The 22,660-nt window shown below is 36.1% G+C and overlaps 1 long non-coding RNA gene across 1 annotated transcript in view; it reads right to left on the reverse strand.

The window, feature by feature from the left end:
- LOC129061066 (uncharacterized) overlaps positions 1-22,660 on the reverse strand; it is a 64,286-nt gene that overhangs the window by 21,550 nt on the left and 20,076 nt on the right. The gene's annotated exons all lie outside the window — the stretch shown is intronic.

Consider the following 22,660-nt stretch of genomic DNA (forward strand, 5'->3'; position numbering starts at 1 on the left):
GGATTCATATTAGGAACAGATTACTTGGGGGTTGATCCCAGAATGCTGGAGTGAAGGAGTAGGGAGAATGAGACAGGATGGATGAAAAGCTAATTAAAATGGGTTATTGAGCAAAATGGGTTATTGAGCAGATTGTTACTCTAGGCAGTAACAGTCCTGCTGTGGATCTATTGGGAAACTATGTAGAAGGAATCTCAGAATTGTCCCGCTAAAGAATGTCAGTCTGGGGCATCCATCCATTCACTGAGACCCATCTCTGACTGACTGAAGTTGCTTCTAATGTTTATCTACTATACTTATGGACTGTGCCTTTGGAGTAAGATGCCGTAGGAGCTAGGGCAGGGAAGTCTACAGTATGTCCAAGAACTGTCTGCCACAGCTATAGATTAAGGTAGAGCTGCTCTAGGGAACCCCTTGGATACCTGCTAGGTGTGGAGTACCAATAATGACTAATATACATGTATGTGTGCATTTAATGTATATTTTTTTCCAGCTACTACTTTAAATATTAAAATGTATGTTTTTATAACTTAAATTGCTCCAAGGTTTAGGGATGAACTGAAGAAAATAACCCAGTATTAAAGAATTTGTAAAATTTAAAGCAAATCTGAAAAAGTGATTGATAGAGAAGGAGCACCATCATCTCAGACAAACACCACCACTTTAAGTTACAGCTCCCTTTCTAGCCTCATGCATTTTAAGGAAATTACTTCTCTTCTAACTACAAGCAGCCAGAAAGAGCAGACAGTAGAACACAGATAAGACAGCTTTGGCACAGAAGGAGGTTGGGGGAAAGTCTCTTGGGTAACTGCCAAACTTCACCCTCATATAATGGGCCCCAGTAAAACAGTGGGCCTTAAAAAGCACATTCCTTTCCCTTCAGGTGCACTAACATAGGAAAACTAAAAGCAGGCTACAGAAAGATGTATGGGAACAGACACACAACTCTCCCTTCCAGATAAGCACAACAAAGAGACACAGAAGCAGTCCAAGCCTCTGATAAACATTCCCACCCTGAATCCTTAAGAACTCTTAGTCTGTATGAGAGTGTGGCTCTGACCTAACTCGTCCAGCCACCCCTCTCAGGTTTGTTTAAAATAAACTTGTCTCTGTTGACTGAAAAGCCATCCTTCATGTTTCTCTCCTCTTTCTTTAATTCTTACAGTCATAATGCACTAGTAATGAAATAAATACATATAGTAAGGATGTTCTATCATCTACTATTGTTGCTGTTACTATTATTGTTAACAGCTGGAGATATTTGTCTTTAATATAATTGTGAAGATATCATTCCAATAAAGATCTCCTCTTGTCCTTTTTTAAGACTGTTTATTTTGAGCTAATAAAATGGAAAAAAGCTTGTGACATTTAAAGGAGTATCTTTGCTACTCCGTTCTTTTGTTATGGATAGAGCAGAGCTTGTTTTGGAAATTGGAAGTCACTAATTTTTCTTTTTCTTTCCTTTCCTTTTCAATACTAAACAATGTCTTAAATTTTCTACAAATGTTATGTCAGCCAACATTTAACTCATAATAATTATGAAAATTTTCAAGAAATATCTATTTCATCTTGAATAAATCTCAGGCAAGACATATGTGAGCAGAAGGTGCTTACCATGGTTCAAGCACCATTCTAAGGAAAATATCTATATTAACATATTTAACCTTAATTAAAACTCTATGAAGTAAGGAGAATTATTTTCTTTATTATGTACATAATGAAGCTGAGGCACAGTGAGGATAAATAGCTTCCCAAAATCATAGAGAGTAAGCATGTGAACTAGGTATCAGATTCAGCAGTCCAAATCTAGTGTCTGTGCTTGCAACAAAGCTGCAATGGAAGCTTTGCAAGTTTTGCAATAGCATTGCAAGAGGTAATGTCAGGATTTAAATCGGAGTGTGACTTAAGCCTGGATAGGTCTGATTCAAAAGCCTATGTTTTAATGGTTATTCAGTATCATGTTGCTTCAAATTCCTTATTTCATTCCTCCACCTTTTGTCCAACAGTACATTTTTTCCAAGTGCATGTAGTGTCATGTTTCTTCTCTCCATCTGTCTACTTGAAAGCCTTTAGTCATTCCCTATTACTTAAAGGATTAGGCTTATGTAGTTCCTTTTTTACTTGCCAGCTTCACATTATTGCCAATCTTTGAATGCCATATTTCAGTTATATTGATTTTTTTTTGCAATTACTCATTTCATACTTTTACCTTGATGATTTGCACATGATGATATACTCTCTGTTTAGAATGCCCTTTTCTTACTTTTTCATTTGGTTTTACTCCATTTTTCTTAAAAGCATTAACTAAGATATAACCTTCTGATGAACATCATTTATCATCTGAGTGAGGACATGTTTAAAGTGAATTAAGACTATTAAAAAATATATCAGGACAACAAGTGTAAACAAGGACTATTCAGGGCAACTGGGACTCATGGACATTACACTGATGAAGGTTTTCCTATCTTCCAATTTGAGTAAGGTACTCTTTTCTGTTGCTGTATCTTTATAAATGATATGTGATTTAAGTGACCCACTAAAATTAATGCCTTTTGGATGTTCACTGCAATAGAATATGAAATTGTTGAAGATTAGGGCTTTATTTTGTTCCTCTTTGTATCACTTCCCAAGTTTAACTCATTGTAACACTCTACAATAATTTGTTTAATGAATGAACTCAACATGCATTTTCAACAAGCTAACTGTAGCAGGAGAGGGCAGGTTTATGGGACCATGGTTTAGTATGTAAGGGTGATAGTACTTGGTACTGACACCTGACACAACTTATATAAAAGGGATGGCCAAATTAGTGGAGGTTAATTTACTGGCAAGGCTAAGAATTAGGGTTTGGTCTCAGAAGGAAGATTATCTGGTTTGAGATATGGTTTTATACTTGTATTACAACTGGATTAATGGGAAGAACTTACTGAGGTTACAGTGATGAGCAAAGGGAAGAATAAGACGAACATGCAGTCTAGAAATTTTGGCCAGTGTCTGAGCTAGTATTAGATCCTTCTTATAGTAAATTTAAACATTTCAAAATAATAGCATGAAAGAATAACAAATTCTTGGAGAGGTTGGGGGAAGATGGCAGATAGGAGACAGGAGTAATGTGTAGTCCTCACATGGACAGACAGAACAGCATGTGGATACTCACACCATGATCTTTGCTCCAAGAACCACTGCAGGAATGTACCAGGAAAACCAAAAAATTCAAGATATTTTGAAAGAAATGACACATCACTGCAAATTCCATGAAACAGGCAAGTCCCCAAAGTGTGAGATGGGGAGAATCTACCTCTGAACACACAGCCCTACTGGGGAATCTTAAAGTCCGGATTATGGGAGAAGGATTTAACCTTACCTACAGATTAAACAGATTTAGGGAGTCACACTAAATATAAAAGTATAAGCAGCAGTAGGAAGTGCTTTGGACACACTCTCAGTCTCCAGCTCAAACCCAGGGAAGCTGTCCCTGACTATATCTCACAGGGGCCCTCAGGGAAGGCAGCCAGCAGAATTGGGGAGGGGTTGCCAGGTGAAGGAAGCTCCCAACTGGAATTGGTAGTGGTTCCCACTTGGCACAAATTTCCTTGAATGGAGTCTGGGGGACTAGCTGGAGCTGCTGTGGATATGAATGAGTGCAGGAGTACAGTAGTGGCCAAACAGGGAGAGGCAAGGTCTAAAAGCTGTGCTTGCTTTCTCAGCAGGATATCTCACAGCCTGGGGCAAGGTCTGAGTGGAGCACTGCCAGAACAAGACTGGCCTCACCACCTGCATGGGAGATGGGTGAGGCCTCTCAAAAATGGTTATCCCGCACTTCCCTGGCAAACTATATGATACAGCAGAGACAGCCAAGATCCCCTCTGGAACATAACTGCATTGGCCTCAGAAGCATCCCCCCACCCCCACAGTAGCCACAGAAAGTGCCCCACCCAAAGAGAGTCTGTGCCAAGACTCGCCTAATCCTGCCCCCATCTGATGGTATTTCCCTGACTGCCCTGGTAGCCAAACACAAAGCGTAGGGACCCTTGGGAGCTTTATGGCCCTGCCCATTGCCTGAGAAACCAAAATACTTACCTTGGCTGTCTTAGGGCAAGCCTAGAGCTCCTGACTACTACCACAGCTGGTTCTCTCTTGAAAGTGCCACCTCCTGGTTGGAGGCCAAGCAACTCAGGCCATTGTGACGCTTCATGACAGAATGATCCTGATCTCAAGAAGGAGAAAACAACACCTAATTCTACTGTCTGCAACATCTGGGCTAACCAGAGGTCCTGAGCATGTCCACGTGACAACTTCACTGCTATCATAACCAGCATTCAAGAAAGCCAGACCACTAAGCATACCTACAACCAAGGACTCTCACAGAGTCTAATTCACTTCCCTGCCACCTCCATCAGAGCAGGTGCTGGTATCAGTGGCTGGGAGACCTGAAGATGGATTACATTATGGGAATCCTTGCAGACATTCCTCAACACCAGCCCAGAGCCTGGTAGCCCTGCTGGGTGGCTAGACCCACAAAAGCAATAACAATCACTACAGTCCAGCTCTCAAGAACCCCCATCATAGGGGAAGGGGGACAGCACCACATCAAAGGATCATCCTGTGGGACAAGAGAATCTGAACAGCAGTCCTTGAGTTTCAGACTTCTCCAGTGAAATGGTGTGCCCAAATAAGAAGAAACCAGAATAGTAATTCTGGTACTATGACCAAATAGGTTCTATAACACCCCCAAAAGATTACACCAGCTCCCCAGCAATGAATCCAAACAACAAGAAATCTCTGAACTGCCAGAAAATGAATCCAAAGTGTCAATTATTAAGGTTCTCAAGGAGATACCAGAGTAAAGTAAAAACCAAGTTAAAGAAATTTTTAAAAATTACAGGATATGGATGAAACATTATCCAAAGAAATCAATATCGTAAAGAAAAAACAACTTCTGGAAATGAAAGATACACTTAGATAAATACAAAATGCAGTGAAAATTTCAGCAATAGACTATAACAAGTAGAAGAAAGACATTCCAAGTTTCGAAACAAGGTTTTCAAATAAACCCAATCAGGCCAAGACAAAGAAAAGGGAATTTAAAAAAACCAACAAAGCTTCCAAAAAATTTGCGATTATATTAAATGGCCAAACCTAAGCATATTTGATGTTCCTGAGGACAAATAGAAATCTAAAAGTTTAGCAAACTTATTTGAGAGAGTAATTGAGGAAAACTTCCCTGGCCTTGTTAGAGATCTAAAAATCCCAACACAAGAAGCTCAAAGAAGACGTTGGAAATTCATTGCAAAAAGATTATAACCTAGGCACATAGTTATCATGTTATCTTAAGTCAAGACAAAGGAAAATATCTTGAGCTGTGAGACAAAAGCATCAGATAACTGATAAAGGGAAACCTATCAGATTAACAGAAGATTTTCACCAGAAACCTTACAAGCCCAAAGGGATTGGGGTCCCATCTTTGGCTTGAATAATTGTCAGTCAAGAATTTTGTATCCAGCAAAACTAAGCTTCATAAATGAAGGAGAGAAAAAGTCTTTTTCAGACAAACAGATGCTGAGAAAATTTGCCATTACCAAGCCAACACTCCAAGAAATGCTAAAAGAAGTTCTAAATCTTGAAATGAAACTTTGAAATATACCAAAATAGAACCTCCTTAAGGCATAAATCTCACAGGGCCTATGAAACAGTTACACAATGGAGGAAAAAAACAAGGTATTGAGGCAACAACTAACATGATGAATATAACAGTACTTCACATCTCAATACTAACGTTAAATGTAAATGGCCTAAATGCTCCAGTTAAAAGATACAGAATAGCAGAATGAATAAAAACTCACTAACCAAGTATCTGCTGTTTTCAAGGGACTCACCTAACACATAAGGACTTACATAAACTTAAGGTAAAGGGGTGAAAAAAGATATTCCATGCAAATGAAAACCAAATGCAAGCAGGAATAACTATTCTTATATCAGACAAAATAGACTTTAAAGCAACAACAGTTAAAAAAAAAAAAAAAGACAGAGGGGCCAGGCGCAGTGGCTCACACCTATAATCTCAGCACTTTGGGAGGCTGAGGCAGGCAGATCACAAGGTCAGGACTTAACAGATACTTACAGAATATTTTACTCAGCAACTTCAGTGTATACATATTTTTATTCAGCACATGGAACATTCTCCAAGATAGACCATATGATAGGTTACAAAACAAGTCTCAATAAGTTTAAGAAAATCAAAATTATATTATATATCCTCTCAGACCACAGTGGAATAAAACTGAATAATAACTTTAAAAGGAATCCTTAAAACTATACAAATACATGGAAATTATATAATCTGCTCTTGATGATTTTTGGGTCAACAAGGAGATCAACATGGAAATTAAAAAAATATTTGAGGTGAATGGTAACAGTGACACAACTTACCAAAACCTCTGGGATACAACAAAAGTGGTGTTAAGAGGAAAGCTCATAGCACTAAATGCCTACATCAAGAAGTCTGACAGAGTGCAAATAGATGATCTAAGGTCATACCCCAAGGAACTAGAGAAACAAGAACAAATCAAACCCAAACCCAGCAGAAGAAAAGAAATAACAAAGATCAGAGCAGAACTACATGAAATTGAATACAAAATACAAAAGATAAATGAAATGAAAAGCTGGTTCTTTGAAGAGATGAATGGAACTGATAGACCATTAGTGAGATTAACCAAGAAAAGAAGAGAGGAGGTCCAAATAAGCTCAATTAGAAATGAAATGGGAGTTATTACAACCAATACCACAAAAACAGAAAAGATCATTGAAAGCTACTACAAACACCTGTACATACACAAACTAGAAAATCTAGAGGAGATGGATAAATTCCTGGAAAAAATACAACCCTCCCAGATTAAATCAGGAAGAAATAGAAACTCTGAACAGACCAATAACAAGTAGCAAGATTGAAATAGTAATAAAAAATGCCAAGAAAAAAAGTCCAGGACCAGACAAGTTCACAGCTGAATTTTATCAGAAATTCAAAGAAGAATTCATACCAATCTTAGTGAAACTATTCCAAAAGATAGAAAAAGAGAGAGTTCTCCCTAAATCATACTATGAAGACAGTATTACCCTAATACTAAAACCAGGAAAGGATGTAACAAAAAAAGAAAACTATAGACCAATATCCCTGATGAACATAAATGCAGAAATCCTCAGCAGAATACTAGCTAATCAAATCCAACATATCAAAAAGATAATAAAGCGTGATTAAGTGGGATTCATAACAGTGATGCAGAGATGGTTTCATATATACAAGTCAATAAATGTGATACATCACATAAACAGAATTAAAAACCAGAATTATCAGATTATCTCAATAGATGCAGAAAAAGCATTTGACAAAAATCTAGCAACCCCTTATGATTAAAACTCTCAGGAAAATTGACATAGAAAGAATATAACTTCAAAGCAATACAAGCCATCTATGACAAACCCATAGCCAAACTTAACAGGGAAAAGTTGAAAGCATTCCCTGTGAGAATTGGAATAGGACAAGGATGCCCACTTTCACCACTTCTATTCAACATAATACTGGAAGTCCTAGCCAGAGTAATCAGACAAGAGAAAGAAATCAAGGCCATCCAATCAGTAAAGAGGAAGTCAAACTGTCACTGTTCACCAATGATATGATCGTATACCTAGAAAACCCTAAAGATTCATGCAAAAAGCTCCCAGATCTGATAAATGAATTCAGTAATGTTTTGGGATACAAACTCTGTGTACACAAATCAGTAGCACTGCTATACCAAGGCAACACTCCGAGAAATGCTAAAAGAAGTTCTAAATCTTGAAACTTCAACACCAAAAACAACCAAGCTGAGAATAAAATCAAGAACTCAATCTCTTTTACAACAGCTGAAAACAAACGAACAAAAAAACTTGGATATATACCAAACGGAGGAGGTAAAAGATCTCTACAAAGAAAACTACAAAATACTGCTGAAAGAAATTATTGATGACACAAACAAACAGAAACACAAATGGAAATATGAAATCAATATTGATTCTACCCATCCCATGCTTATAGATGGGTAGAATCAATACTGTAATAATGACTATATTGTCAAAAGTAATCTACAGATTCAATGCAATTCCCATCAAAGTACCATCATCACTCTTCACAAAACTAGAGAAAAACAATCCTAAAGTACATACGGAATCAAAATAGACCCTGCATAGCCAAAGCAAGACTAAGCAAATAGAAATCTGGAGGCCATCACATTACCCAACTTCAAACTATGCTACAAGGCTATGGGCTATGGTTACCAAAACAGCATAACACTGGTATAAAAATAGGCACATAGACCAATGGAACAGAATTGAGAACTCAGAAATAAAGCCAAATACTTACAGCCAACTGATCTTTGACAAAGCAAACAAAAACATAAAGGGGGGAAAGGACACCCTATTCAACAAATGATGCTGGGATAATTGGCAAGCCACATGTAGAAGAATGAAACTGGATCCTCATTTCTCACTTTATACAAAATTCAACTCAAGATGGATCAAAGACTTAAATATAAGACCTGAAAGCATAAAAATTCTAGAAGATAACATCAGTAAAACTCTTCTAGTTGTTAGCGTAGGCAAAGACTTCATGACCAAGAACCCAAAAGCAAATGCAGCAAAAACAAAAATAAATAGATGGGATCTAACTAAACTAAAAAACTTCTGCACAGCAAAAGAAATAATCAGCAGAGTAAACAGACAACCCACAGAATGTGAGAAAATATTTGCAAAGTATGCATCCCACAAAAAACTAATATTCAGAAACTGTAAGGAACTCAAACAAATCAGCAAGAAAAAAAACAAATAACCCCATCAAAAAGTGGGCAAAGGACATGAATAGATAATTCTCAAAAGAAGATATACAAATGGTCAGCAGACATATAAAAGGATACTCAACATCACTAGTTATTAGGGAAATGAAAATTAAAGCTGTAATGTGATACTATCTCACTCCTGCAAGAATGGCCGTAATTTAAAAATTAAAAAAAAATAGATGTTGTTGTGGATGTGGTAAAAACCAAACACTTTTACTCTGCTTGTAGGAATGAAACTGATACAACCACTGTGGAAAACAGTGTGGTAATTCCTTAAAGAACTAAAAGTAGAACTACCATTTGATCCAGCAATCCCACTACTGGCTATCTACCCAGAGAAAAGGAATTAATTATATGAAAAAGACACTTACATGCACGTGTTTATAGTTGCAAAATTTGCAATTGCAAAAACATGAAACCAGCCCAAGTGCCCATCAATCAATGAGTGCATATAGCAAATGTGGTATATATACACCATGGAATATTATTCAGTCATAAAAAGGAATGAAATAATGGCATTTGTAGCAACTTGGATGGGATTGGAGACCATTATTCTAGGTGAACTAACTCAGGACTGACAAACCAAATATTGCTTGTTCTCACTTATTAGTGGGAGCTAAGCTATGAGGATGCAAAGGCATAAGAATGATATAATGGACTTTGGGGATTTGGGGGGAAGTAGTGGGGGAGGATGAGAGATAAAAGTTTACACATTGGGCAGTGTACACTTCTTGGGTGATGAGGGCACCAAAATCTCAGAAATTACCACTATAGAACTTATCCATGTAACAAAAAACCATCTGTTTTCCCAAAACTATTGAAATTAAAAAAAAAATTTCTCTGTATTCTGATTTTTCTATATGTACATACAGTAGAGATAAAGTACAAAGGGCTCTATTATATGTCCTTGCTATCACATCATACTATAGGTGTGTGTGTTGACATCTATGCCAGTTTTTCCTATTAAGCCATATACTATGCAAAGGATAGGGAACTCTGTCTTGTACATGCTTTTTACTCTCTCCACTGAATCTATTGTTATGTCTAACATATAGTAGGCATTAACTTCATTAAATAAATAAATAAAAAAGTTCTCCTTATTTAAGTCAGTTTACTTTCTGTGTTTTGGCCCACCAGACGATTGATTGCATTCTGCTAAATATGATTATGTGTTCAATGAATAAAAATAGAATTATGTCTGTTTTTGGTTAACTGATCAATTAATATTTCTATTACTGTATTATAAGCTTTATGAGGGCAAAGGTTATGTCTGTTGTGTATTTCTATGTCCCTTGTGGTGAATACAGTAATTATGAAAAACGTTGAATAAATGAATGAATAAATTGGAATGCAGGAATTTTGGGTTGGGCTTTCTAAATTCTTTGTGGAGTCCTCTTCATGCGATATTTTTCTTCTGGGATGTCCTCTATTCTTTGAACAGTTCTAGTGGCTAAAAAGTCAGTTCTTGCCTATAGTACAGAAAATGCCCTACTTTCCTTGGTGCCACTTTTATGACTGGCTGTTTTTTCCTCTAAGGTGGTGTTTGTGGAGCCTTCAATTCAGAGTTAATTAATTCATATTTTATAGATTGAGAATAATCCTGCAAGTATTATGAAGTGGATTATTTTTAGCATTCTCTCAACTCCTGGGCTTTGTATCTCATTACTCACATCCTTATTCTAAAATCTCAGTGAAGTGACTAGTACCCTCTCTTCCTCCCACACCTGACCTACTCTCTCCGATAAACACTTCACATTTTAGAATTATGGCTCCTTGATTTCATAATTCTCATATATTGGAATTATCGCTCCTTGATTCCCAGTGAGAGTGTGGGAAGTGGGATGCAAACCTCAGGTTTGAACCTAAGCTTTTAAAAACAGATAGAAACACAGTATGTTTATTGGATGAATGAATGAATCAATGGAGACCAAAATAAAGATAAATGATGAGTAAGATCTTAGACAGAATTTATCAAGTAGCACTCAGGAGTGAAAGTCATACTTTCCTGAAGCTGTATATTTCTAGCTAGTTGTTTGGTTTGTGATAGATAATGAATTTCTTTTTCTTTTAAGAAGCTAGTTTCTACTCTGGATACCCAAAAAAGTATAGAATTAATTTAAAAATTACACATTGGTTTTATTTCTAATAGTCTTTAGATCTAAGAATCTGTGTTTATGTCTAACTCAAGTATGAGTGATTGTCTTCCTCTTTTCCTACTTTTCGCTATTTTAAAGTCACTCTTCACACAGTTTCTCAGTTAGATCACATTGTGAAGAGAGAAAATACTTGAGCTCATCTAGAAAAAAACATACATAATACTCAAGTACTTAGTTCACATACAAATGACATTATTTTCTAGTACAAAAATTATAGGACATTATTCAATCTAATGATTTATTCAACAAGTATTCCTTCAATGCATATAATGTTAGGATACTATATCATGGTGTTGGATATAGAGGAGGATGTAAAGTTGAACAAGAGTTCTTTGAGAAACTTTCATCTGGTGAAGAAGACAGATACAATTCAACTGCTATTAAAGGAGCAGGGAAGTAGGATTTTTTTTTTCTTATTAAGAAAAGACCACAGACAGAAAGATGTTCATCATAATCAGAAGAGAAGTAAAATTATTTCATTCAGAGGAAACAAAACACAAATAAAGTTAAAGAATATATGATTTGCCGGGTATGGTAGCTCACACCTGTAATCCCAGCACTTTGGGAGGCTGAAGTGGGTGGATGCTTGAGCTCAGGAGTTTGAGACCATCCCGGGCAACATGGTGAAACCTCATCTCTACAAAAAATACAAAAAATAGCTGGACTTGGTGGCGCATGCCTGTGGTCCCAACTACTTGGGAAGCTGAGGTGGGAGGATCCCTTGAGTCCAGGAAGCAGAGTTGCAATGAACTGAGATCATGTCAGTGCACTCCAGCCTGGGCAACAGATTGAGACCCTGTCTTTTAAAAAAAGAAAAAAAAAAGAATATATGATTTGTTTGAGAAGCAATAAGAAAGACTGAGTGGCTGGAAAGTAAAGGAGTGGGCCATGTGGGGGCAGAGTGGTTTCATTTGGAGTTTCAAAGATGACTGACAACATGAATAACAATGATAACGTGATGTGATAAAGGATTACCTACAGTAAGGGAAGACTGAAGAAGAGTGACTCAGTTAATACTCGATCCAGGGCATGATAAACATTTGAGGAACAGCACTGGTCATGAAATGGAGAGGAAAGGGAAGTGTGGAATTTGTTTCTGAGATAAAACCATCTCGTGTGTGTGTTAAAGGTGACTGAGGATTTCAGGGTGGCTCCACCAGGCCTGACTTCTGGGCTGCTTGAATGCCATGATCTTTTTGGCAAGATGCTTTTTCTTTTACAGTGTATATCTTACAATAATATACAGTAACTCTAGAATATTATCTAGGCATATTCACACCTAAGGGAAGGTGTGATAATTTTACCCATATTGGTAGTGATAGTGAAATTTTCAGCCTGGAAAAGATACATTTCCTTCATGAAACTCATGTATTAAGTAAAAGTTACTAGTAGTCAGTGATATTTCATGTCCTTGTTTTTCTGATAATAACTGGAAAACAAAAGTCAATTTGTTTTTAGAAATCATCAAATAAATTCTATTCACATTACAATACAGTTCTCACTGTTATGGTAGTTTCAGTTGGGCAGGATGAACTATTCTATGTTCATATGGAATTCCCTTACCAGAAGCCAAGCAGATGCTGAAGCCATGCTTGTACAGCGTTCAGAACTGTGAGCCAAATAAACCTATTGTCTTTATAAATTGCCCAGCCTTGTGTATTCCTTTATAGCAATGCAAAAAGGATTAACACAGGAATATACATATATTAGTTCGTTAATTCATTTGTTAGTTTGTTCATTTTTTAGCATCTATACTATCTCCAAAAAAACAGTTAATTAGGAATCAGGACCTGAATTCTGTTCAGCTTCTGCTAGGAATTCTTATAAAGCTTGCCCAAGTTATCATTGTAGCTGAAGTTGTAGATAATCTATATATCTATCTATCTATCTATCTATCTATCTATATATATATATATGTATATGTAACTTTTTAGCCTAAACCTTACCTCCTACCTCTTCTTTCTCTAGGGTGCATATATATATATGAAGAAGAGGTAGGAAGTAAAGTTCAGGCTATGACACCTATGGATATCAAAATTTGCAGATGCTCAATTCTCTTATATAAAATGATGTTACATAGTATTTATTTATAACCAATGCACATCATTCTGCATAATTTAAATAATTTCTATATTACTTAAAGTATCTAATACAATGTAAATATTATATAAATAGTTGTTATACTATATTGTTTTTCTATTTGTATTATTTTTATTGTTGTATTTTTTTCTTTTTCAAATACTTTCAAATATTTTTGATCAGCAGTTGGTAGAATCTGCAGATACAGAATTCATAGATATGAAGGGCTGACTGTATATCTTATGGGCTAGGCAATGTGTTCATGTATTGTTTCATATGCTTTTTCAATAACTCAGGAATTTTGACTATCTCCACTTTAACGAAAAGAAAATGAGTTTTAGGGATTTCAAGCAAGATATTTCAAACAATAAGTGATAGAGCTGGGATGTGTATATGTGTGCACGTGCACATGTGTTTATGGTCATATATGTATATTTATTGATTTTCTTATCCCTAGAAAAATTAATTGTCTAACATATAGATGCCCAAACAACCTTTTTCAAATTAAATGATCTGAATAGTTAGAAACAGTATTGTTCTTGGACTTGTTGGGTATATGTCTGGGACTCTTGATAGACAGCCTACATTTAGATTGTTATTTGGGACAAAACCAGCTTTACTGGTCCAGGATGGTGGTTTAGGGGACAGCTCAGAAATGAAGAAAAAGAAAGCAATATAATCTGACCACCTAACCAAGCACTGAGGTGTTAGAAGAATAATTATATAAATGTGTGTTTTTTTAAATCAACTATACTGTTGTCCAGCCAAATATATATTAATTCTGAGCCTCTAAATTTTATTCTTTACAGAAAACTACCACTGATCATCTTTTGTTTGTTGATTATTTTTAGTATACTAAAATTCAAATTTGGAGGCATAATTAAGCCTTTTGAATAATCAAGAGTTAAGAGTTAAAAAAAATAGGAAAAGTCACAGACTCTTATTTACAATTTCTCTCCCTATTTCCTATTGCTATCATGGATGTAATGTTCATGTTTTAATTATTATGCCTACTCTTCCTCCCTTTTTTTGAATGTCACTGAGATATGTATCCCCAGGTGGTATAAGAAAACATGATAGTCTCTTTCCTACTACTTACTATTTTGGGAAAAAGAATAATTTTTGAATTGATTTTGTAGTAACATCTGTCACAGCTTCCAATTCAGCTCTGCTTTAGAATTCTTGTTATCTAAAGAGTTATGTAACTTTTAAATGCTTTTTCCAAGCAAAACTGGAAAGTCACACCTGTCTTTATATGGTACTTCTTACCATTAGTGTCTTTTATTTTCACATTTTTCTTCTGTTTAAGGATTTGCCTTACTCAATTTCTTTAGGCATTTTTCAGGAAGCTGCTGGAGTGCTTTTCCTACTTTTTATGTAATGGCTTCCTGCTGTCAATTTTTGGTACTAGAAATAACTCCATTGTTACTATCATACATTTTTCACAAATTTATTCATATATCATGATTGATGTGACAATTATAAATCTGGGAACCTTGGCTTAGTGACTGGGCAATTTTTGTTCAAATATTTGTCTTTTAATTTGTCCTTAATTTCTTTGGAAATAAAAAATGCACATAATAAAGTTGCCATGAAAACCTTATGTCATTAATTGTCTTTGGATTAAATGTATTGTGTATGGTTCCGGAAAGGAAAACAAAAGTCCATTGGGTGAATGCTGTATGTAGAAAGAGTAGATTTATAGTGGGAATAACTCTATACAATTACAGCAGACAGAATTTTAAATGATAATCAATTTTACAACCTTAGGGATATTTAAGAAGATATTTAATAATCTCTTGCCTGAGATATGATAGAGGAGGTTTATATACATATAATCTAAGCAGAGTTGAATTAAGTAATTTAAGTAATTGAATTAAGTAATTAAGTAATTTAGGATGTATTTCTGACTATATGTAAACATATTTGTAGTCACATACCTATGTGTATATATACACATATTTATCTAAATTGTGTGTGTGTGTATATATACACATATACATGTATATGTGTATATATACACATATACATATATACATATACATATACATGTTTTATATATACATATATGTATATATATATACACATATTTGTAGTCACGTACCTATGTGTATATATACACATATTTATCTAAATTGTGTGTGTGTATATATATAGATACATGTATATATAGATGTATATATGTGTATATATACATATATGTGTATATATGTATATATACATATATGTGTATATATGTATATATACATATATGTGTATATATGTGTATATATACATATATGTGTATATATGTATATATATATATATATACACGTGTATATACACACACACACATATATATATGCACACACACACACACATATATATATACACACAAGGGTTTGGGCATAAAATGCCGAGTAGAGAGAGAAACTATGGCATTCTAATAAAAAATGAAACTGAACTGTTTGAGAGATACTTCTGTACCCAATACAGAGTAACCCATAGATACACACTGAACACACTGTACCACCACTGACACTCAATGAACATCACTGAGACTGAATTAATAACTAACTGACGTCGTGCTAAAGAATAAACCAGGCAACCAACAGGCTCATTGTGATTTGTGGATTCCTAGAAGTGGGAAGTGATAAAATGGAAACCCAAACACTGAGGAGGCAGTACAGAAAATATGGTTCTTCTATTGGAACAGATCGAAAGGAATCTCCTCATCGTTTCTAAGGCAATACATGTGAAGTTTCTGTTGAGGTTTAGATTGAGAAGGAAATAATTTCTTTTTTATAAAAGATTTTTTCTTTCCCCAGAATGATTTTAGGAAAAGAAAAGAAGTTAGTGCACGTTCTTAGAAAACTGGAGATCAGACACAAATCTTGTATGTCTACCTAGTGACGACAGAGGAAAATGCCTGGAATGAACTAGGTTTGTACTTTAAATCTATTACAAAATAAATGTGATGCTTAACTAGTGATATAGTACAACGTGCTCCACAAAAGACATAATTTTGGTGTTTTTGAGGATACTGCCTCTGTATGCTTATAGGTGGAAATCTGGGAGGTGTTATAGCATCACATGTGTAAATTTCTATTTTTTAAATGTGTGAATGCTGGTATCCAACATGGAACTCTTGAATTAATAAAGCTAAAATGAGGAACTCTTCTGAAGTACAGAAATGTTCCTGGTTCAACTATGTAGCAGTCTGTAAAAAAGCATTTATACAGTGTACCAATTTATTTTTTAATGTGGAATCTAATAATATCCACATCTTCTGATCACTTTAACCATGAAAAAATGTTGGAAGCAAATTATAGATAAAATTAGTAAATCACAAGTTAAATGTTTCTTGCTTCTTTTTCTACCTCCTTCAGTTGATGATTGATGGATGAATCAAAAACTTGTACTAGAACAAAAATTAGAAAGTGGCTACATTGGATGAATGAGGAAAAGCATCTAATTTCAACATAAAAGTATACAGAATAAACAAGTGACAATATAACCAAATTAATTTAAAAGCAGCAACAACAGAATAGGTTTATATTTTTGGTTTAGTGGGAGCTGCACTACCAACTTCTGTATTAGTATCACCATGGAAAAAGTAGCATGGACACCCATAGATAATCTTCATTTTCCAACTCTGAAGTGATTACTATCATATAACAATAGACATTAAAAAGTCTGTGCTAAGAAGCCTTGGTTAGGAGAAATAGCTGGTCCTATTGTTTGAGGCCAATGCTGGGGTAAAATAAGCGTTACAGCAATTGGGGTAGTGCTTCTGCTGATGGCTCTGGGCATTTTCTGTACAGAATAGAAATCTGTGCTGCCTCTCACAACAGGCAAGTTTTGGCAGGACACATTTCTTTTTTTTTTTTTGAGATGGAGTCTCGCTCTGTCACCCAGGCTGGAGTGCAGTGGTGTGATCTCAGCTCACTGCAACCTCCACCTCCCGGGTTCAAGCCATTCTCCTGTTCAGCCTCCTAGTCGCTGGGATTACAGGCATGCACCACCATGCCTGAGAATTTTTTCATTTCATTTATTTATTTATTTATTTTTATTATTATACTTTAAGTTGTAGGGTACATATGCACAATGTGCAGGTTTGTTACATATGTATACATGTGCCATGTTGGTGTGCTGCACCCGTTAACTCGTCATTTACATTAGGTATATCTCCCAATGCTATCCCTCCCCCTTCCCCCCACCCCATGACAGACCCCAGTGTGTAATGTTCCCCACCCTGTGTCCAAGTGTTCTCATTGTTCAATTCCCACCTATGAGTCAGAACATACAGTGTTTGGTTTTCTGTCCTTGCGATAATTTGCTCAGAATGATGGTTTCCAGCTTCATCCATGTCCCTACAAAGGACATGAACTCATCCTTTTTATGGCTGCATAGTATTCCATGGTGTATATGTGCCACATTTTCTTAATCCAGTCTATCATTGATGGACATTTGGGTTGGTGCCAAGAATTTGCTATTGTGAATAGTGCCGCAGTAAACATATGTGTGCATGTGTCTTCATAGTAGAATGATTTATAATCCTTTGGGTATATACCCAGTAATGGGATGGCTGGGTCAAATGGTATTTCTAGTTCTAGATCCTTGAGGAATCACCACACTGTCTTCCACAATGGTTGAACTAGTTTACAGTCCCACCAACAGTGTAAAAGTGTTCCTCTTTCTCCACATCCTCTCCAGCACCTGTTGTTTCCTGACTTTTTAATGATTGCCATTCTAACTGGTGTGAGATGGTATCCCAGTGTGGTTTTGATTTACATTTCTCCAATGGCCAGTGATGATGAGTATTTTTTCATGTGTCTTTTGGCTGCATAAATGTCTTCTTTGAAAAGTGTCTGTTCATATACTTTGCCCACTTTTTGATGGGGTTGTTTGATTTTTTTCTTGTAAATTTGTTTAAGTGCTTTATAGATTCTGGATATTAGCCCTTTGTCAGATGGGTAGATTGCAAAAATTTTCTCCCATTCTGTAGGTTGCCTGTTCACTCTGATGGTAGTTTCTTTTGCTGTGCAGAAGCTTTTATTTTAATTAGATCCCATTTGTCAATTTTGACTTTTGTTGTCATTGCTTTTGGTGTCTTAGTCACGAAGTCCTTGCCCATGCCTATGTCCTGAATGGTATTGCCTAGGTTTTCTTCTAGGGTTTTTATGGTTTTAGGTCTGACATTTAAGTCTTTAATCCAACTTGAATGAATTTTTGTATAAGATGTAAGGAAGGGATCCAGTTTCAGCTTTCTACATGTGGCTAGCCAGTTTTCCCAGCACCATTTATCAAATAGGGAATCCTTTCCTCATTTCTTGTTTTCATCAGGTTTGTCAAAGATCAGATGGTTGTAGATGTGTGGTATTATTTCTGAGGGCTCTGTTTTGTTCCATTGGTCTACATCTCTGTTTTGGTACCAGTACCATGCTATTTTGGTTACTGCCAGGATTCTCTTGGCAATGCAGGCTCTTTTTTGGTTCCATATGAACTTTAAAGTAGTTTTTCCAATTCTATGAAGAAAGCCATTGGTAGCTTGGTGGGGATGGCACTGAATCTATAAATTACCTTTGGCTGTATGGTCATTTTCACGATATTGATTCTTCCTATCCATGAGCATGGAATGTTCTTCCTTTTGTTTGAGTCCTCTTTTATTTCATTGAGCAGTGGTTTGTAGTTCTCCTGGAAGAAGTCCTTCACATCCCTTGTAAGTTGGATTCCTAGGTATTTTATTCTCTTTGTTGCAATTGTGAATGGGAGTTCACTCATGATTTGGCTCTCTGTTTATCTGTTATTGGTGTATAGTAATGCTTGTCATTTTTACAGTTGATTTTGTATGTTGAGACTTTGCTGAAGTTGCTTATCAGCTTAAGGAGATTTTGAGCTGAGACGATGAGGTTTTCTAAATATACAATCATGTTGTCTGCAAACAGTGACAATTTGACTTCCTCTTTTCCTAATTGAATACCTTTATTTCTTTCTCCTGCCTGATTTGCCCTCGCCAGAACTTCCAACACTATGTTGAATAGGAGTGGTGAGAGAGGGCATTCTTGTCTTGTGCCAGTTTTCAAAGGGAATGCTTCCAGTTTTTGCCCATTCAGTATGATATTGGTTGTGGGTTTCTCATAAACAGCTCTTATTATTTTGAGATATGTCCCATCAATACTTAGTTTATTGAGAGTTGTTAACATTAAGTGCTGTTGAATTTTCTCAAAGGCCTTTTCTGCATCTATTGAGATAATCATGTGGTTTTTGTCTTTGGTTCTGTTTATATGATGGATTACGTTTATTGATTTGAGTATGTTGAACCAGCCTTGCATCCCAGCGATGAAGCCCACTTGATCATGGTGGATAAGCTTTTGGATGTGCTGCTGGATTCAGTTTGCCAGTAATTTATTGAGGAGTTTTGCATCAATGTTCATCAGAGATATTGGTCTGAAATTCTCTTTTTTTTGTATGTCTCTGCTAGGCTTTGGTATCAGGACGATGCTGGCCTCATAAAATGAGTTAGGGAGGATTCCCTCTTTTTCTATTGATTGGAATAGTTTCAGAAGGAATGGTTCCAACTCCTCTTTGTACCTTTGGTAGAATTCGGCTGTGAATCCTTCTGGTCTTGGACTCTTTTTTGGTTGTTAGGCTATTAATTATTGCCTCAATTTCAGAGCCTGTTATTGGTCTATTCAGGGATTCAACTTCTTCCTGGTTTAGTCTTGGGAGGGTGTATGTATTGAGGAATTTATCCACTTCTTCTAGATTTTCTAGTTTATTTGTGTAGGGGTGTTTATAGTATTCTCTGAAGGTAGTTTGTATTTCTGTGGGATTGGTGGTGATATCCCCTTTATCATTTTTTATTGCGTCTATTTGATTCTTCTCTCTTTTCTTCTTTATTAGTCTTGCTAGTGGTCTATCAATTTTGTTGATCTTTTCAAAAACCAGCTCCTGGATTCATTGATTTTTTGAAGGGTTTTTTTTTTGTCTCTATCTCCTTCAGTTCTGCTGTGATCTTAGTTATTTCTTGCCTTCTGCTAGCTTTTGAATGTGTTTGCTCTTGCTTCTCTAGTTCTTTTAATTGTAATGTTAGGCTGTCAATTTTAGATCTTTCCTGCTTTCTCTTGTGGGCATTTAGTGCTATAAATTTCCCTCTACACACTGCTGTAAATGTGTCCCAGAGATTCTGGTACATTGTGTCTTTGTTCTTATTGGTTTCAAAGAACATCTTTATTTCTGCCTTCATTTTGTTATTTACCCAGCAGTCATTCAGAAGCAGGTTGTTCAGTTTCCATGTAGTAGTGTGGTTTTGAGTGAGTTTCTTAATCCTGAGTTCTGGTTTGATTGCACTGTGGTCTGAGAGACAGTTTGTTATAATTTCTCTTCTTTTACATTTGGTGAGGAGTGATTTACTTGCAACTATGTGGTCAATTTTGGAATACGTGCAATGTGGTGCTGAGAAGATTATATATTCTATTGATTTGTGGTGGAGAGTTCTGTAGATGTCTATCAGGTCTGCTTGGTGCAGAGTTGAGTTCAATTCCTGGATATCCTTGTTAACTTTCTCTCTCGTTGATCTGTCTAATGTTGACAGCAGGGTGTTAAAGTCTCCCATTATTATTGTGTGGGAGTCTAAGTCCCCAGCCTAGCAAGGCAGGCCAACATTCAAATTCAGGAAATACTGTGAACACCACAAAGATACTCCTCGAGCAGAGCAAGTCCAAGACACATAATTGTCAGATTCACCAAAGTTGAAATGAAGGAAAAAATGTTAAGGGCAGACAAAGAGAAAGGTTGGCTTACCCACAAAGGGAAGCCCATCAAACTAACAGCTGATCTCTCGGCAGAAACTCTACAAGCCAGAAGAGAGTGGGGGTCAATATTCAACATTCTTAAGAAAAAGAATTTTCAACCCAGAATTTCTTATCCAGCCAAACTAAGCTTCATAAGTGAAGGAGAAATAAAATCCTTTACAGACAAGCAAACGCTAAGAGATTTTGTCACCACCAGTCCTGCCTTACAGCAGCTCCTGAAGGAAGCACTAAACATGGAAGGGAACAACCAGTACCAGCCACTGCAAAAACATAGCAAATTGTAAAGACAGTCGATCCTAGGAAGAAACTGCATCAATTAATGAGCAAAATAACCAGCTAACATCATAATGACAGGATCAAATTCACACATAACAATATTAATCTTAAATGTAAATGGGCTAAATGTCCCAATTAAAAGACACAGACTGGCAAAATGGATAAAGAATTCAGACTCAACAGTGTGTTATATTCAGGAGACCCATCTCATGTGCAGACACACATAGGCTCAAAATAAAGGGATGGAGGAAGATCTACCAAGCAAATGGAAAACAAAAAAAAAGTAGGGGTTGCAATCCTAGTCTCTGGTAAAACAGACTTTAAACCAACAAAGATCAAAAGAGACAAAGAAGGCCATTACGTAATGGTAAAGGGATCAATTCAAGAAGAAGAGCTAACTATCCTAAATATATATGCACCCAATACAGGAGCACCCAGATTCATAAAGCAAGCCCTTAGAGACCTACAATTTTTTTTTTTTTATTTTTATTAGAGATGGTGTTTCAGCATGTTGGCCAGGGTGATCTAGAACTCCTGACCTCAGGTGATTTGCCCGCCTTGGCCTCCCAAAATGCTGGGGTTACAGGTGTGAGCCACCGCACCTGGCCAAGAGAAGTTTCAAATAATGCTGAAATGTTGGTTAACCTCATTCTAAAAAAACCCCTCAAATTCTTATTAATCAAAAATCGAAATTCTAGGCCAATGAATCTAGTGGTATTGAGGGGAAGTGATTGAAGGAGATAAACCATAAGCAGGTGAGAGCCAGGTAGGCTCTGTATTTTACATTCTATTCATAATGATGTATGTGTATGTATGAATTATGTTGCTTTTGACTTCTCCCTAATTTTATACTTTATAAATCCACTATCTTTGACTTTTCCATTTCCCAAATAAGGTTAAGCCAACTTAATTCAACTCCCATTTACCTCAAAAGGTGCAGAGATGAATAGCCTTATACATATGCCCTAATGGATTTGATAACATTTTCTCTGACTCATATTCTCAGAGGGGAGATTACTGAGTCATTGGGTACATGTCTACATAATTAGTTCTGCCAAATACTGGATAATGCTTTTCAAAATGGCTTATCAGTTTAGCCTCTTATTAATGGAGAATGAAGTATTCTGCTTTTGCGAGAATTCTTGGAATTACCTATTATATGTTTGCCTAACATATGGATTAAAAATTGTATCTTATTTTAATTATTAAAAGTAATTTGATTACCTGTGAAGCCAAGCATATTTTAAAGAATACATTTCTAAGTCATTTGGACTTCTGTTTTTGATATGGTTTGGCTGTGTCCCCACCAAAATCTTATCTTGAATTATAACTTCCAGAATTCTCATGTGCTGTGGGAGAAACTTGGTGGGAGGTGATTGAATTAGGGGGGCAGGTCTTTCCAATGCTGTTCTCATGATAGTGAATGAGTCTTGTGAGATCTGATGGTTTTAAAAATGGGAGTTTCCCTGCACAAGCTCTCTGTCTG

Source organism: Pongo abelii, chromosome 7 (genome assembly GCF_028885655.2).
Source record: "Pongo abelii isolate AG06213 chromosome 7, NHGRI_mPonAbe1-v2.0_pri, whole genome shotgun sequence".
Classification (NCBI taxonomy): Eukaryota; Metazoa; Chordata; class Mammalia; order Primates; family Hominidae; genus Pongo; species Pongo abelii.